This window comes from Phaethon aethereus, assembly GCF_964289735.1.
Source record: "Phaethon aethereus genome assembly, chromosome: 1".
NCBI classification, from domain to species: domain Eukaryota; kingdom Metazoa; phylum Chordata; class Aves; order Phaethontiformes; family Phaethontidae; genus Phaethon; species Phaethon aethereus.
Window position 1 is genome coordinate 185,471,503 of NC_138575.1, and position 18,460 is coordinate 185,489,962.

Here is an 18,460-nt window from a genome sequence, read left to right on the forward strand (position 1 = left end):
TCAGTCGTTATGATTGCCTCAAGCCTACTTTGATTTTAAAAATTGCTGCTAAATGTGTGTTATTGTGGGGTTTTTTTTATTTTTCTTTTTTTTAATTATTATTTTTGTGACATAGTCAATACAGTTAAATGCAGATGTCAATATTTGTTGAAGAAGATTTACTCCTTTCCTGAAAGACAGAAGAATACTTGTCATCTCCACTATTGTAAAAAAAAAAATAATTAACAGTCCAATGAAGCCATAAAGGATCATAGGAACAATCAGTGAAATACTGCACGACCTTTGTTTTGCTGTTTTCTCTAAATTCCAGTGTGTATGTTACCATATTATTCACCAGTGTGGTCCTGACATTTAGTATTTTTTCTTGAAACCTGAAGTCTTAGAGTGAGATTCAGGTCAAGAGAATTGACACCTACAGATCAATTGAATTGTCAAGTGCTGGATGTCTAGTACTATTTGACTACCCTAGTAGTTTGAACTGAATCCCAGTTTACGCTACCGCTTTCTATGTGCTACACCAGACCTTTCCCAGATGCCAAAAAACACATGCACATAAATAAATAAAGAAATCTAAAACGGTCCTCCTTTGTTGTCACCATCTATTCTGTGACTTTGTACTTCCTCTTCCCCCAGGTAATGATGTGGTTCATTTAGTGTTTGCATGTTTTTAAAGCTCAATTTCCATGAAAGTTTCTTGTAACAGTTCCCTTTCTTTCCTGTGCTCACAACCAAGGCTTCTTTTATCTCCCATCCAGCAAGCTGGAGTCACTATTTTGCAATTCATTGATTGCTGCTAGGTCGATCTCAGACCTCAGCCATCCCATTTGGCAAAGGAGAAAAATGAGTAACTACGCATCAGAAAGGCACTCTACCAGCTCATGTGACAGATCAACACAAGGCTTAGACTGCAGTAACTATTCTTCACCGCAAAGTGCAGACCACGTTTTTGGCCTTTTGATTGAGGCAGCTGAGGAGTACTGAAATCAAAGGCAAGTGGTCAAAAGCTTGGAGAGTTGAGCTGTAGCTGCCATGTTAACATGTATAACTGAGAAGAACAGAAAAGAGAGTTCAAGAAGACATTGCTATGCAACATCTTTTTGCCCTGTTCTAACGGTATCGGATACAGGGAAAACATTTTTTTATTAAAAGAAACAAATGGTAATATTTCATTTCACTGGATACTTTAGTTTTTCACAGTTTTTTGGTGATACATTCCTTTATTGACAAGTTTTAGAGAAGAACTCCTCTGCACCCAAAAAAACAATGAAAAAAATACAGCTTCAAACTGATGAAATATTTCTAGGAAAGTATCATCCTTTTACTGTATTCAGGGAAAACTTAGAGGGATTTTGTTTGTTTGTTTGCTTTTGTCTCATTCAAAAAGCGTCTTTCATTTTTAGACTGGCTAGGAAAAAATTCTGTTCCCCACACAATGACAAAAATGTTTGCATTTCAGTTTGTGTATTATGTACAGTGTGAATCCATACTCTTTTCTTATTTTTTCTTTCCTTATTAAATGAGCACCCAGATACTCTGGTGATAGGTACTTTACACAAAGAATACTTATCTAGAAACAGTTTTGTCCTCCCATTTAATTTACATATCAAGATAATGTTTATTTCAAAATAAAATACAAATTTTGTATTAATTCCTTTTTTAAATGTTTATTTCACTTCAGTTCATGGATTTAACTGATATAAGAGGAATTATCTTATTCATAACAAATCAGAATTATTCTCAGGATGAAGGAATAATTCTGAAAAATGACTTGGGAATTTAAAAGATAGTTGTTGCAATAACTAACTTTCGTGTTAGTCTTTTAAGCAGTGAAAATCATCATTCCAAGTGAGCCATGCACCAAGTGAACAGGTGCAAGCTAGTTCTGATCCAAAACGCCTTTAACCATACAAGTAATTCTCTAAACAAGAGCTAATAAATCCTCCTGAAAGATGGCATTGTGAGCCACTATTGCAGTGTTATTGCAGAAAGGGCTGTCATTTTAAGATGTCACTACCCACTAGATACTTATTGCTACCTCTCAGCTGGATGTTATCACCTCACATAACAGCCAGTTGGTTTCAGTATAATGCTGTACACTTTCATGTAAAGTCTCTGAACAGACCTTAAGAGGCTCAATCCACCATTTGTTCATTGAAGTAAAGGCCATTGTAGGGGAGATATTCTGAACCTTGAGAGACTGAAAATAAAAAGTACTTCGCTATTTATGAACCAAAAAATTTCTGCTTTATCCTTCTAAATTTTTCTTAGTTACAAAGGGAATTGAAGTGCACAGTAAATATGGCTCAATGACTTACTACTGACAAAGAAAATTATTTTTACCTCTGTCCTGGTTTCAGCCAGGATAGAGCTGGTTTTCTTCACAGAAGCGAGTGTGAGGCTGTGTTTTGGATTTGGGATGAGAAACTGTTAATAATGTGCTGATGTTTTGGGTTGTTGCTGAGCAGTCAAGGACAGTCAAGCTTCTCGTGCTGGCCTGCTAGCAAGGAGGCTGGGGGTGCACGGGGAGCTGGGAGGGGACACAGCCGGGACAGCTGACCCAGGCTGGCCAAAGGGATATTTCCTACCATCCGACGTCATGCCCAGTACATAAACTGGAGTTGGCCGGGGGGCGGAAATCGCTGTTCGGGAACGGGCCATCGATCACCGGGTGGTGAGCAATTGCTGTATTGGGCATCACTTGTTCTTGTACATTCCTTTGTTTGTATTATCATTGTTGTTATCATTGTTGTTTCTTCTCTCTCGCTGTCCTATTAAACTGTTTTTATCTCAACCCACGAGTTTTTTCCCAATTCTCTTCCCCGTCCCACTGTGGGAGGGGGAGTGAGCAAGCGACTGCGTGGTGCTTAGTTGCCGGCTGGGGCTAAACCACGACAACCTCATTTAAATTTTTTATAAATCAACTTACATAAGATTTATATAAGCTTAGCTGTATGTTTGCTTTTATACTAAAGTAAGTGAAAGCAAATTTGTATACAATACAAATGCTCAACAAGAATGTTTTGTCACTTGTAGATGGAAAATTAAAATATGATCTTTCAGACATGTTATCCTTCTGAAATTCTGTATGACAAGAAGGTGGTATTAATCTAAGGACTGAGCAGGAGGGAAAAATGGTTTGACCCTTTTTATGGATTTTCATAGCTCTGGTACGGTTTTAGATTCTTCTCCTGTAACTTTGTAGTTTTGCTAACATTTTAATCAACAGCGTAATTGAGCAATTATTTATTTATGATCAATATTCAGGACAATCCAGAGAATTGATGACATGACACATAGAGCTCTGGGTCCTCTTGTGCCTTTTATTAATATTACACCTGCTAGTTTGTTGCTACTGACATACTAACTGATCTGCCAAGTGCTGGCTCACTCGTTACCAAAACCTTACTCTTGTTACAAAAGCCTTATGACTGCTTTAAAAAAAAAAAAAAAAAAAAAATCAGGCCCTTTCACCTTTTTACTGAGAGTTTTGCTTTATCTCATTTGGACATTAGTTGCAGACCCACTATGTCAATAGGTCAAGTTTTGTTTTAGCAAGGTAAAGAGTATAGGAATCCCTCAGGTTTCAGAATGGTGGAGCAGAACTCTATTCTTTCCTTCCCATTTCTACTGAAGTGAGGAGTCATATATTTGGAAAAGAAGAAGTGGAAAAGCAAAACGAGGAACCAGAGGTTCTCTGTCCTCGCTTGTCTATTATTCTGGGGACATTTAGTGTCAGTGTCTTCTATGGGAAGCCTATTCCAAACTTATCTTGTATTCCTTCCCTACATAAGACTTCCTCAGGCAGCATCCTGTTATTCTGCCTGGTTGGCATGATTTCAGTCAGGAGTGTTTTATATTAGATTTTTAGATTCAGTGAAGACAGTATTTGCTATTATTTGTTGCTGACTGAAAAGGATTCCTCTAAAGTAATAGTGGTGAGATACTTGAGATGGGTGTGTTTATGCACCTGTGTGCTGGAGAGTTAGTGTAAGGAATCTCTTCATCCTTCTCTTGAAAATGTTTTGACATCCATTCTGTGATGATGGTTAGGTAGCTAGTCTGGGAAGTCAGAGATTTGGTTAAGGTTAAAGGAAATAAATCTTTACTTCCATTTGTCCAAACGCAAATACTGACTTTGACATTGGCATCGGACTTATGTTAACTGGGTATCCCTTGATATTGGCAACTTTGTGTTCCAATCTTTATTTTTACCTTCTATTTAATTCTGAATTACCAGACCTACATTTAAAAACAGAAGCAGATTTCTACTCAGTGTGGCTGGAGCAACACTGAAAATGTTAACTGGGTATATCTTAGAACCTGGAGTCACACGATTATTAATAATAAAAATAATTATAGAGATGAGAATAATAACAGCAACAACAACTACTACTTCTAAATAGTTGTCCACCAGGTATTTTTCAGGCATGTGTTCATTGTGAATACCTTCAGACTATTCATAGCCACTGTGAATAGGCTAAACATTGGCTAACAATCCCAAAAGTGGGTAGCTTGGAATTGAGGCCAAGAAACATGACTGGGGAGCTCAGGACTGAGACTCAGAAACAGAGGCAAGGTCAGGAATCACAGAATCACAGAATCATTAAGGTTGGAAAGGACCTTCAAGATCATCAAGTCCCTCACCATGTCCCCTAAACCATGTCCCGAAGCACCACATCCACATGTTTTTTGAACACTTCCAGAGATCGTGACTCCACCACCTCCCTGGGCAGCCTGTTCCAATGCCTGACCACTCTCTCGGCAAAGAATTTTTTCCTAATATCCAATCTAAACCTCCCCTGGCGCAACTTGAGGCCATTTCCTCTCGTCCTATCACTAGTTACTTGGGAGAAGAGACCAACATCCACCTCACTACAACCCCCTTTCAGGCAGTTGTAGAGAGCGATAAGGTCTCCCCTCAGCCTCCTCTTCTCCAGACTAAACAACCCCAGTTCCCTCAGCCGCTCCTCATAAGACTTGTGCTCCACACCCCTCACCAGCTTCATTGCCCTTCTTTGGACACCCTCCAGCAACTCAACATCCTTCTTGTAGTGAGGGGCCCAAAATTGAACACAGGATTCAAGATGCGGCCTCACCAGTGCTGAGTACAGGGGCACGATCCGTTCCCTACTCCTGCTGGCCACACTATTCCTGATACAGGCCAGGATGCTGTTGGCCTTCTTGGCCACCTGGGCATACTGTCGGCTCGTATTCAGCCGGCTGTCAACCAGCACCCCCAGGTCCTTTTCCTCTGGGCAGCTGTCCAGCCACTCCTCCCCAAGCCTGTAGCATTGCATGGGGTTGTTGTGACCCAAGTGCAGGACCCTGCACTTGGCGTTATTAAACCTCATACAGTTGACCTCGGCCCATTGATCCACCCTGTCCAGATCCCTCTGCAGAGCCCTCCTACCCTCCAGCAGATCAACACTCCCACCCAACTTGGTGTCATCTGCAAACTTACTGAGGGAGCACTCGATCCCCTCATCCAGACCATTGATAAAGTTACTGAACAAGACCGGCCCCAGAACCAAGCCCTGGGGAACACCGCTTGTGACCGGCCGCCAGCTGGATTTAACGCCATTCACCACAACTCTCTTGGCTCAGCCATCCAGCCAGTTCTTTACCCAGCGAAGAGTACACCTGTCTAAGCCACGAGGAGGATTAAAAGAAGTATGAAAGGTTTGGGCAGAGCAAGTTCAGTATATGTGGGATGCTTTTGGGATAGGCACAATACTTTTCTCATTTTTATCCTTGCTCTTCTTCCTCCAATTTCTAACCTCCCTCCACCTTCTTATGCTTGTCTGAGAAATTCCCTGTTTGTCCACTGAAGTCAACAGTGGGCTACTCTACCTGGTGAGAAAATGGGAAGAGTGATGAAGGAGTACCAGCAGGGCTAAGCATGGGGTTCAGTATCAGCTGTTCTTTTAAACAGAAGTTTGGGCTGAGAAAAGAAAAGCATAACATTGCCTGAAAACTTCAGAATTAAAATGTGATGTTTTTGATGAAAATAAAATAAAATAATTTTCTAGTTATGTGGGTAGAAGATTGGTAACCTTATCAATAACACATGATTCAACTTTTTTGTGAATAGACGAAGTGTTTAAAAAACATATATAGGAGTTTATTTGTAAACTTAGCCTTTTGCTTGTTATAGAGCTATGATGTATTTTTTGTTCTTGCTCATGAATGTAATACTGAAGAGCTGTTACACAGTTTTCACCAACTCCTTGGTGTGTTCTTTATGCTGTAACAAATGAAGAAAATGTCCTGATTTCAATTAACAAGGATATCTACCTATCTGATCCTCTGGAGGTATTCTCTATTGTCTATTGTAAACACGCTTTTCCACTGACTTATGTCCTTGGAAAAGCTGACAGAAACTACTTCAGCTAATATCTGTATGACCATGAAAACTTCAAATGCCTCTCTTCTGCATGTTTCCATCAGGTAGAAAGAAGTAATCTGTTAGGGGAATAGGCATGGATTTGGCAGCCCAAGAAAGGCAAGCTTGCAAAAGCTCCATGTCCCCAAATCGAACCAGTTTGAGGCTAAGCATATATTCCCAGTAGGCACAAACACACATGTACGCCACAGATACACATATGTACATGGCTGGTAACACAGATCAATACAGACATAAACATTGAGCACTCACCCAAACACAGGCAACCTCAATGGTTCCCCTCACTGGCTGAGCAGTGTGAAGGTCCACTGGTAAAAATATATACATACATACTTACAGCATGACTCACTCCAGCACCTGGGCTCAGAACCTCAGTCTTCCCAGTACTTGTCCCTGGATCCCAGTCTCCCCAGTTGCTGGCACCTGGGCATACGATTGTCAGAGGCAGCAGCCCCACTCCAGATGCTGGTACAGATTGCCTCATTCAACCCCACACATGCACATTCACAATTGCAGAGCTCACTGGAACCTCCCTGTTCCCCGATAGCCAGCCCCTATTGATCTCAATCTTAGAGACACAGACCCCTCACTCCTGCACACCCCCAGACTCTACAGTATCTCTGACCAGGACTCCTATGGTCCCATCGATAGCCAGCTCCTCCTGTGGTCTCACCCTTAGAGTCACCCTTGGCTTGCAGGTCATTTTGTCTGCTTCCCACCTAGTCTGGTTTGATCTTCCGTAGCTGGACTTGGTCTGGCTAGGATGGAGTTAACTTTCTTCGTAGCATCCTGTAAGGTGCTGTGCTTTGCACTTGTGGCTAAAACAGTGTTGATAACACACCTATATTTTAGCAATAGCTGAAGAGTGCTTACACATTCATAGAATCATAGAATCACAGAATCATAGAACCATAGAACAGTTTGGGTTGGAAGGGTAATTTAAAGGTCATCTAGTCCAACCCCCCTGCAGTGAGCACAGACATCCCCAACTAGATCAGGTTGCTCAGAGCCCCGTCCAATCTGACCTTTCATGTTTCTAGGGATGGGGCATCTACTACGTCTCTGGGCATCCTCTTCCAGTGACTCACGCCCCTCATTGTGAAAGAATTTTCCTTATATTTAGTCTGAATCTATTTTATTTTAAAACCATTACCCCTTGTCCTCTCGCTACAGGCCCTGATAAAAAGTCTGTGCCTGTCTTTCTTTTATAAGACCCCTTGAAGTACTGGAAGGTTGCAAGAAGGTGTCCCTGAAGTCTTCTCTTGTCCAGGCTCAACAACCCCAACTCTGTCAGCCTGTCCTCATAGGAGAGGTGTTCCATCCTTGTGATCATTTTTGTGGACCTCCTCTGGACCTGCTCCAACAGGTCCATGTCTTTCCTGTGCCGAGGACTCCAGAGCTGGATGCAGGACTCCAGGTGGGGTCTCATCAGAGCAGAGTAGAGGGGCAGAGTCACCTCCCTCAACCTGCTGGCCACATTTCTTTGGATGCAGCCCAGGAGACAGTTGGCCTTCTGGGTTGCAAGCGCACACAGCCAGCTCATGTCCAACTTTCATCCACCAGTACCCCCAAGTCCTTTTCAGCAGGGCTGCTCTCCATCCCTTCATCCCCCAGCCTGTATTGATACCGTGGGTTGCCCCGGCCCAGGTGCCGGACAATGTCAAGGCTTTCTGTCCCCTTCCCCACCAAAAGCTAATTGGCTCTTGGTGGGCAAGAGGTTGGGTGGGGACACAAGTCATCTGATAGAAACTGACCAGAGGGATACTCCATACATATGACACCACGTTCAGCAATAAAGAGCTTAAGGAAAGAAGGGGGAAGAGGAGACTTTTGACTTCCCAAGTAACCATTAGGTGTGCTGAGGCCTTACTTTCCAAGATATGGCTGTACATTTGCCTGCTGATGGGAAGCAGTGAATTAATTCCTCTTATTTTGCTTACACACACAGCTTTTGCTTTCCCTGTTAAACTGTCATTATCTCAGTCCACAAGTCTTCTCACCTTCCTTCAATTTCCTCTTCATCCTGTGGGAGAGGAGAGTGAGATACGGGCAGGGTGGATGTTCAGCTACTGGCCAGGTTCAACCCACCACACTAGCACTCACAGACTCCTTTGAACATCTATACTTGCTCCAGTTGCTGTACTCATGGGCCCCTGTGACCTGAGGTCCCACTCCAGCTGCTCACACTCAGACCCCCATATAAACATGCACAGCAGAGAGTCCCTCATCCAGGAAAAGAGTTAGAGATTGAGTTCAATAAGAAGATAGGACAGACTGCACTGACCCCATGCAGACAAGTTTACCCAGCAACAAAATGTTTACATGCTGCAGAGAAATTTAACAAACAACAAACTGTTTACGTGTGACAAATTATTTCTGTCCCCTCATACCTCTATTTTCCCATGCTTGTTCCTCCTCAGATCAACTAGAACCACCCCTTTCCCTGCCTTTGGCTCTTCCTCTAAACATCCCATAAGAAGTCCTGTGTGATCCCAAAATATTCATTCCCTGAACCCATAATGTGTCCTGTACTGCTAGGTAGTGAACCTACTCAGTCCAAAGGGTGCTCTGGTGTTCACCTATCAGGTTTCACCCCTGGACATTCAGTCTGAGGGTCTCCTGGGATAGTCCTGGGAGGAGCCCAGGCAGACTATCTGTTCCTCTGAGTCTTTCATTTGGATTCCCCACATTTGCCATTGTACTCCTGTGATCTTCTGTAGAAATGGGCTTTTTGATGGGATGATGGCTCTTGTGATGGGCCTGGGAGTAGTCTGGCAGGGTATTATTTGGGACCCCACCTACCATTGTCTCTTTCTGATCATTTGTGCATGTGCAGATGAGCTTTTATCACACAACCTAACACAATCCAATTGTAGCAAGTGGATTCAAGTCTTTTGGGGTTTATTCCTTTTTTATTGTCCCTAGGGCACTCTTTCTATTATAATACAATTAAGCAATATAAGTTTCAAGGGTCTTGATCAACACCAAAGCAGAAAAAAGAACTATTAGATTAAGTAACACAGGCCCTGCCCAAAGCAGCACCTGAGTGAATTGCAGACTACTGTCAATTCTCTTAACTAAATATGATCAATTGGAAAGGGAGAGTGTTCCACTGTCTCCACTGGAATACATTTCCTTCTGGATTACTGTTCAATTAATTAACCTGCCAGATACTAATTACCCATTGGGCTATAAATTCTGTGTATTTTTTATTATTATTTTGCATTGAAATGGATTACACACATAGTATAAGGCATAGCATCTGTACAAGATCATCATGTATACATCATTACACAATCCATGTATTATGAACTCAAACAATTGTACAAATACACAGGCTAGAATTTTTAAAATAACATGCCACCATTTTTCAGGAAGTTCTAGATAATGTTGGCTAGGGTTGTAGGAAAATATTTGCTCTGAGACATTTTGATCTATTTTTGACACCACTGTGACACCAACTCAAGGAATTATGTGAAAGGCAGATTTAGGTTGCACACAAAACCAGAAATGCCTCCTAGCAGTACGAATAGTGAAACACTCAAACAGATCATCTAGAGCTGGTGTCTGATCCCCATCACTGGAAGTTTTTAAGAACAAACAGATAGAGCAACCATCCAGAAAACATTGGTACAGTCGCTACTGACTTTGAGCAGAAATAAGCCAGTCAATCTGTCAAGACCTATTCCCATCCTCTTTTCGTCAGAAAATGGTATTTTTATGATCCTTAAAGTTGTACCATCATTTCACCAAACAGTGACTGTAACAAAATATTGGAAATGGACTCCTTGAATTCTTGTAAGAGGAAATGACACTACAGTTTGGATAGAACTTGAGATTTATTTCCACGTGAAATGGCAAACATGCTAGACTGGTCCATCAAGGATTTAATTTGCTTTAGAAATTTCAATTGATCAACTGAGTCTTTGTCCCCAAAAGGACTTCAGCTTCAGTAACTGAATTTAGATACTGAGAAAAACTGGATACTCCTTTTGTGCAGATACATTTTCCTCTCTTTGTAGGATGCCTCTCCAAAGAACTAAGAGATAACAACTTCTACACCATCATCATCTGGTGATATTTACCACCTAACAACAGTAAAAGAAGAACCAAAATAACCTAAAAGTTAACACTTCTACTCCCATGTTGAACTCTTCTGTTAGAACATTCCCTGATGATTAACTCAGTCTCAAGTTACAGATCATAGGTTTGTGGAAATGCTTCTGTCTATGGTTGGATCACCCTTTAGGTAGTTATTACTGATAATGCTGGCAAGTCTGAAGGTGTGGGAGAGGATGTTTATATATGTAGTGCTATTTATTACAATCAGTTAAAGAGAGAAGCTTTCACAAATGTTAAATAGTTACAAAAAGGTACTGGTGTCTGAAAGTTAATAAATATATTGATTAATACTGATAATTTCTTTTTTTCCCAAGAACAGTAGAAAAAAAATTGCATTTACTAAACTAAATATAGTTTCACTCAGGGAGGCTTAGTATAACAAGGACTGCAGCTGGGTATGGATCTGTCATGCTGTTGTTGTGCATAGTGTGAAATCACTTCTCTTCTGTTGATATTTTATCATCTACATACAAGGGAACAGTATCACCCCAGGAGAAGCTCTGTTTGTCCGTGGATGAACTGCTTCTGGAAAGAGATGACATTGTGTCTTGGTGAAATATGCAGGTACCCTTTTGTAAGATCAGTTTCTGAATGCTGAATATAGGGAGATGGTTTTGGTAACAAAGCATCTAATGTCTGCCGAGGAAGGGACTTCAAGCAGAACTGTTCCCAACATATACCTGTTGGGTATATTTGGGCTGGCCTCTTGTTGTTCTGAAACGTGTTCCTTAGGCACTGGGTGTGGAGCATAGGTGTTTAATTTAATGCTGGAGATTGTGCTCCAAGGGGCAATTGTGAACTTCAGCCACTAGTGCAGCAACATCCAGAGTCTTCACTGATCTTGTGCTTCTACAATAAGGGAACAAAAGGTTAAATGAAATGTAGTGGCAACTATATAAAATAGAAATAGAGATAATATTTAGTATACAACATACAATATAGAGTGTAAAGTACATGGCATGTAATGTGTAATATATAATGTGTAATGTGTAACATATAATATGTATGAAAAGGAAATATACTGGGAGAATGCTGGATTCACATCAATTAACAATGGCATCCTTTTCTTTTCCTTTCCGTCTTCTGTGGCTCCTTGTAGTGTCTTTGAAAATTAGAGCCATAATTTTCCTACATTTCCTCAGAACACACCAACTGATTAAGAAAGAAAAAACATACTCCTTTGGGATTTGTGCTTTGTATGTATGGGAAATCCTTAAATGAGGTGCTTCAGGCTGTGTTTGATTTTCTGTGCTTGCAGAGGTGTTTAGTCATTTGTGCTTGGCCAGCAGGGACCAGGTTTTTTGTGTGCAAATGCATCCTTATATACGCAGATGAATGTATGTGTATGGTAGGCCTTTATTTCTCCAGTGATTTTGTCTGACTTGTTTGAAAGCATGTACATCATTTGTCTTACTTGTCTTTCTTGCTTTCAAAAATGGACATTTTAAAAAAATACAACCCCCCCAAAACCAGTGCATTTAAATCAGTCCATCATTAAAAAATCATGGCTTCTAGTTAATTATTAATTATTGAGAGGAAAGACAACATGCAGTAGCCTCAGGCTTGACAAGCTGTCAAGAATGCCTGCTAAGGCTGCCAGCCTCACCAAGCTCCTGGGTAGTCACCACATTAAACACAGAAAGTTAAATGACATTTCCTGGAACCTGTGGAATAGCAATTGGACATAAAAGAAACCTTTTTTAAAAAAAAAATTAGTATCCTTTATTGTTTCTTATTCTTGGCAAAAGATAGAAGACAATGGAAAATCTATTAAGCAGACAGTGGCACATGAGTAGTGGAACAGCTAATAGGTTCCTACAACAACACGTGGAGAAAACTGTTTGGAAAGCCAGTTATCACAAAGGGGTAAACTCCTTCCTCATTAATATATTTTCTATAAGTATAAAAGGTAAAGTGACTGAAAACAAATAAGAACAGAAATCACAGGGGTACAGAACAGCATGCAGAACCTTCATTACTTTAGTTTACAGTGGAAGGTAATTTTAGCTGGCCATTTACCACGTGTCACGAATGAGTAATTTAGACCACTTAAAGAATTACCGCCAAAGACATCAGAAAGCAAATGATTTTAATACAGATTTGTAAAAAGGTGCGACTTACTTAACAGAATTTGATGGCAAAGTTCACTCTGTTACTTATGTAACATGAAAAGATATACAAAGAGAGACTTAGTTACAACTATATTGCAAGGATTTGCTTGTGGATCGAATCTGGTTAATGTGGCTTATACGTATATTGAGGAGAGAAAATAGGGGACACCCTCCCGTTGGGTCATGAGGTTCAGAGTGGACCAAAATCCACCCCTAGTCCTAGACTTGGTCAATGATTTATGACTAAGATTAGGTAAGGAAAGTAAAGAAATGCCCTCCTGTTGAGTCACGAGGTTCAGAGTGGACCCCCTTGCTTTCTAAACTCTTTCTCAAAGAGGAGTCTAGGTGCGGCTGAATCCAGTCCTAGTCCCAGACTTGGTCAGTGGTTTACGACTAAAGGGACTGGGTATCAGAGATTCTGGTGTAGTGATATATGTTGTACTTGGTTAACTTTAGGATGGCAACAGTCTAATACAAAATAACAGCAATTAAATTCACTAACATTATTGAGATAAATCACAATATCAAATCATAAATTTAGCAACATAATCAACTTAAAACTTACTAAGATTATAAATCACAGTACTAAGATCAGATACATAAATAGGCAAAAGAGGTAGATATGTACAAAGGTACCTTTCAAATATCCCCCTCGAATTCAGTCAGGTACTCACATTGAATGCTTTACATGGCTCAATGGATGCACAGCCGAGCCCCTGAGCTGATCGCAAACTTGAGGGTTCATGGACTCTGAGAGGCATCCTACTCAGAGGGAGTTGCTGGTCGCAGCCCGCTGCATTCCAGGAGAGCTCAAAGTGTATCACTTGGGACCACTATTTATAGGACTGGGAGATGATTGACTTTAGGCATTAGTAAATTTCCATCCTTGGCACAAATCATTTGCCGGTAATTGCTAGAATTCTCGTCAAGTCATAATTGGACAAAAATACATTCCAGGGCTATCAGAGGAGCAATACTCCCACTACTGTTAGTCCCGAGATGGTCAGTACCACTTTCTACCTTAGCTACGCAGGAGTGCTTGGCACAGCCAAGGAACTCTCAGACACCAAACTCGCTGCTCCAAGGCCAAGGCTTATCAAGAGCTCCAGGTGCAAGGAGGTAGAAGAAATGTACCACCACACCATGCAATTAGGTTTTATTAACCACATGAACAAGGAGAAGGGCTGCATCATGGAAGTCTTTGAGTTGTTGTAGTGTTTCATGCACCCTACCAAAATGGTCTTAAAATATTACAAGATTTGGGTGAGGAACTGGCTGGATGGCCGAGCCCAGAGAGTTGTGGTGAACGGCGTTAAATCCGGCTGGCAGCCGGTCACAAGCGGTGTTCCCCAGGGCTTGGTTCTGGGGCCGGTCTTGTTCAATATCTTTATTGATGATCTGGATGAGGGAATTGAGTGCTCCCTCAGTAAGTTTGCAGATGACACCAAGTTGAATGGGAGTGTTGATCTGCTGGAGGGTAGGAGGGCTCTGCAGAGGGATCTGGACAGGCTGGATCGATGGGCAGAGGCCAACTGTATGAGGTTTAATAAGGCCAAGTGCTGGGTCCTGCACTTGGGTCACAACAACCCCATGCAATGCTACAGGCTTGGGGAGGAGTGGCTGGAGAGCAGCCCGGCAGAAAGGGACCTGGGCGTGCTGGTTGACAGCTGGCTGAATATGAGCCGGCAGTGTGCCCAGGTGGCCAAGAAGGCCAACAGCATCCTGGCCTGTATCAGGAATAGTGTGGCCAGCAGGAGTAGGGAAGTGATTGTGCCCCTGTACTCGGCACTGGTGAGGCCGCACCTTGAATACTGTGTTCAGTTTTGGGCCCCTCACTACAAGAAGGATGTTGAGGTGCTGGAGTGTGTCCAGAGAAGGGCAACGAAGCTGGTGAGGGGTCTGGAGCACAAGTCTGATGAGGAGCCGCTCAGGGAACTGGGGTTGTTTAGTCTGGAGAAGAGGAGGCTGAGAGGAGACCTTATCGCTCTCTACAACTACCTGAAAGGGGGTTGTGGCGACGAGGGTGTTGGTCTCTTCTCCCAAGTAACTAGTGATAGGACAAGAGGAAATGGCCTCAAGTTGCGCCAGGGGAGGTTTAGATTGGATATTAGGAAAAATTTCTTCACTGAGAGGGTGGTCAGGCATTGGAACAGGCTGCCCAGGGAGGTGGTGGAGTCGCCATCTCTGGAAGTGTTCAAAAAACGTGTGGATGTGGCGCTTCAGGACATAGTTTAGGGGACATGGTGGTGCTGGATTAATGGTTGGACTTGATGATCTTAAAGGTCCTTTCCAACCTAGTGATTCTGTGATTCTGTGATTCTGTGATTCTGTGTGATTCTGTGAAGATTATGAACAGTTAGGGAAAGAGAAATCTTTTCTTAGAAATCATAATACAAGTAGTCCTTGTGAAGAAAAATATATATCCTGCGAATCTCTTTGAAAGGAAAAGCATATTAAAGGAGAAGGCAACACCGTGATACCTGCCATGTTTAAACATCCCTAATGAAAAAAATTTAGTAAACCTTCTGAAAATGTATTTCTCCTGGGAACTTCTCAGGTTAACTATTGAAATAATGTTAGTAGTAGAAGTAGGCAAATCCATTTGAATTGAAAAGATTGTTCTTCAGTTAAAAACACACGTTAAAACAATCTTTTGATGCACCACATTCTTAAGGAATTAATAAAAAAACATACAGATATTTTGAAACTTTTGAATAATATTCAGAACTCTTGAAATCATTATAGGTAAAAGCATTATCTTAAACCAGGCTTTATAGAATAGTGGAATTTCTCTGGCGGAGATCTCAGACTTGCAAACCCTTTCCTGAATGAAAAAGAAGAAAGTGGTATTTTTTCACCCTAGCTATATAAGTATTCAAAGAAAGAGCTTTAAAACCTGTTTCTAAAGTACAATATCCATGTAAATTGGATTATAACCTAATTTTCCACAGTCTGAATGGCAGTCAAAATATTTCAACATTAATTGATGAAAGATCAGAGATGATAATTTTTGTATGACCAATTTTACATTAGATAATTATATTCAGAAAGAACTAATGTGGAGATCACTGTACATTGCCATGGTTAAATGTCTTGTTGGGAAATTATGCTTACTGGTTGTTGCGTTAAGAGGCAGAGCAATTTGGCAGAAACTAAACCCCCTTGCTTTCCAGTCGATCCTCAGATATCAGAGGGACTGGTGGCAGCTGAACTTAGGTTCTGAGTGATGCCCAAAGTTAGCGTTAGTAGTCTGGTCGCGCCCAACACCTTCGTTGGACTATCACAGGTCCGGATGCACTACTAACATCACACTACCTGCTCAGCCGGACACCTCCTGAACTAACACGGCCGCACTCAGAGGTACGGTCGCGTTCAGGGACCACACATGGCTGAGTCAATCAATAGTGCGATTTATTGAAGCAACAGGTATACAGGTTCTTTGGATCGCCGGTGATAAATTCACTACCTATAAAGCACGTGCAAATGCTAAAACTACGAGGGACACTAGTTGGCTATAAATGCGTTAAAAGATGTAAAGTGACTCTATATAGAGATTTCTAAGTTTCCCAGGGAGGCACTTGGTATGACCAAGGGTTCAAATCTGACCCAACGACGTCCCGATGGGGGGGAAGAGAGGCTCAGCCCGTCGACTGATCCCAGTAGAGTGGTACACGACAATGGTATCTTCCCTAACATCCAGCTCTTAAAACATTATTTTATAGTATTTTACTTTGCAGGTGGAGCTTGAGTGACTCTAGTCATACATACCTTTATCAGGATTGGTGCAGAATTCTCTCGCTTTGCGTTTAAAGGTACAGACTAGGAAAAATTCAGTGCGCACGCTCACTGAGGAGGGGTCGCACCTTGGGAGGGTGGTAACTTTTGAGAGGGGTGTGCGTTTTAGTATTATAATGATATTATAATTAGCAAAGTTCACTCCAAGTACAGCACTTCATCAAAGTTGACAGGTCCTTGGCCCAGGGCATCGCAAGCGCAGCTTATCAATGTACATACTGTGCATCCCTAAACTCCCCTGTTCACAGAGCGTGGCCGCGAGGTCTCCACTCCGCTCCACCCTCCATGTAATCTCTCCCAGAGTCAGCACACCAGGCGCCTCTGATGTTGCCAACATCCAAGGCTGTTCAGGGAGTCTCCATGGCACAGAACCGTTGTACATGAGTGCTACGTTCCATCTGGTTTCAAGGCTGTTCTTAGAGGGTAAATTTCCAAAGTACCCCTCAGTGATTACTCCACACTGGTGGACTATTACAGAATAAACTTTCCCTATACAAGTTTCTAACATAAATGAAAGCTCTACTGTTAATTTCAGTGGGATCATGCTTTTAATTTATATACTGAAAAATTGAAAAAAAAATACTGGGGGAATGCTGTAGAAGAAGTCAGTATGTGCCACCTTCATTAGTCTAGAAATTTCCACCCTGTACCAAGAATGTATCTGAAAACTGAAAATATTCTAACCCATAAAACGCAAGCTTTTCTTCTACATTTCTTTGATACACTCCAAAAACATTGTCATGAAAAAAAAGCAATACAAAAAGAACATAAGTAAATCTGGGAATGAACATGTGATATGTTTATTATATGTGCAATGTTATAAAAAAGATAAACTAGTTGAACAATCTCAGTAAAAACAATTATATACATCCAAAACCAATTTTCAGTTCAACATACAATAAATGATCAAAAGTATAACATTTCATAAAAGCCCTAGAAAAATTATAGAATATATTCTTCGAGAAATTCAAGAGTAAAGAACAGCTTTTTTAGGTACTGTGTTAGTATTTAAAAATAAGGAGCATAAACATCAAACCACCATGGCCTGTATTTTTTTATTATGGATGACTTATAGATACATTTTCTGTAGTGTATCATAATATATATACACAGAACAGTCAATAAGAGGCCAGATTCAGCAGTGCAACTAATTCTGGTCCAGTAGGATTTTGACATGCAAAGTACTGTGTGGTATTTCCCCCATCCCACCATTGCTGAAATATTTCGTCATGTTTCTGTGCCCTCCTGAAAGGCACATACATTGTCATTGTTATCGCACACGTATCTAAGCTAACGGATGGTCATTTCAAATTAAATAATGAATCTGAGTGGATCTTTACTTTGCCACAAAAGATTTACTATGGGGTGCACATAATTTTTCCCAGTCTGTCTTTCTCTCATTATTGTTTAGAAATGTTGTAAATTTTCTGTTCCCTAGGGAATTCCTGTTTTGTTTCAAAGGCAGCCCTGAGCCTTCAGCACTTTTTAACCTCTCCCAGAACCATTCAGGCTACATCTATGAAGCATGTGCAGGACTGCTCTTTCTGGCACTGTGGCCGATTGGCTTGAAAGAGCCTATGTCCCCACTAATAAAGTCTTACACTGCAGAACAAGGAGCCTGTATCCAAACTACATCCTGGGAATGATCCTACTGCCATGCAAACTCATAAGCCACAGCCAAGAATCCTTTGGCACAGGACAAAATCATGCCAGAGACTAAGTTAAAAATTTAACAGTATAAGCGATTATGTTTCAGTACCTGGGAACATTGCCTGGCATTGTTTAATTTTCTAGTATGGTAATAACTTCAGAGTTTTCATAGGATACAATTAGACAAGGCTGAAGAGCGTAGGTCCTCAAAGGTATTTATAGATCTAGCTTCAATTTCTTTCAATAAATTTAGGCCCCAAAACTTCCTTTAGGAAATGGGCCAAAGTGCACAGAATAAGCACATACACCTCTGCAGATTGATGTAGTTTCAAGTCCTGTTTAGTGCGGAAGCAGCTTCCTGGAATTCTGGACAATCTAC